Source organism: Sinocyclocheilus anshuiensis, unplaced genomic scaffold, assembly GCF_001515605.1.
Source record: "Sinocyclocheilus anshuiensis isolate Anshui unplaced genomic scaffold, SAMN03320099.WGS_v1.1 scaffold796, whole genome shotgun sequence".
Lineage (NCBI taxonomy): Eukaryota > Metazoa > Chordata > Actinopteri > Cypriniformes > Cyprinidae > Sinocyclocheilus > Sinocyclocheilus anshuiensis.
The window spans coordinates 291,182-292,059 of NW_015557105.1; the positions used below are offsets into that span (position 1 = coordinate 291,182).

Consider the following 878-nt stretch of genomic DNA (forward strand, 5'->3'; position numbering starts at 1 on the left):
ACCAACACAAAACACACACACACACACACACACACACACACACACACACACACACACATACACACGCAGTTACACACCTGACCAGCAGGAGGACCTCAATGACTGCCAATGCCATATAAATCAACAGTCATCATTTACTCATGTTGTTTATGTATTTATTTATTGTTTTATACTTTTCTTTTCTTTTCTTTTTTTTTGGCCAACTAGGGTTATTATTATGGTTGAAACTAAAACTAAAAAAACTAAAAAATTATTTCAATAAACCTGAAATGCAATTAAATATGAACATTAAATTAATGAAAATGAGAAATGTTGCCTTGCCAACTAAATGAATAAAGTTTAATTTTGTTACTAAAATTAGTAATAACTGGAAAAAAAAAAAACACTAAAACTGAAATAAAGACAAATGTAATAGTAATATTTAAAAAAAAAAAGAATAAAAATGACAAAAGCAAAAAATAAAAGATCATTCAAAATATTGATAATAGTATATACTGTAAATAATACAAAAAGAACTGCTGTAACCCACAGTAAAACACAGTAATACAATACAAATCAAAATAAAAATGTATTATTTCAAAAATTCCTTTCAAATTAAACAAATTGTAATATTTAAAAGGTGAATAAAAATGACAAAAGCACACAATAAAATTACAAAAAATTAAACTGAAAACTTAACAAAAAGCTAATTCAAAATATTAATAAAAATTATAATAGTATAAAATAACACTGCAACCCACAAACAATCTAAAATTTAAAACACAGCAAGGCAATATTAAAAACAAAAATACAAATAAAAAAACATAATTCCTAACCATATTATTTTCTTTTAAATTAAACCTAAATTGTAAAAAAAAAAAAAAAAAAGGGAATAAAAA

At 23.5% G+C, this 878-nt stretch overlaps 1 protein-coding gene across 1 annotated transcript in view; it reads right to left on the reverse strand.

Moving 5' to 3' along the window:
• Positions 1-878, reverse strand: part of LOC107677643 (protein naked cuticle homolog 2-like) — a 45,669-nt gene that overhangs the window by 6,215 nt on the left and 38,576 nt on the right. The gene's annotated exons all lie outside the window — the stretch shown is intronic.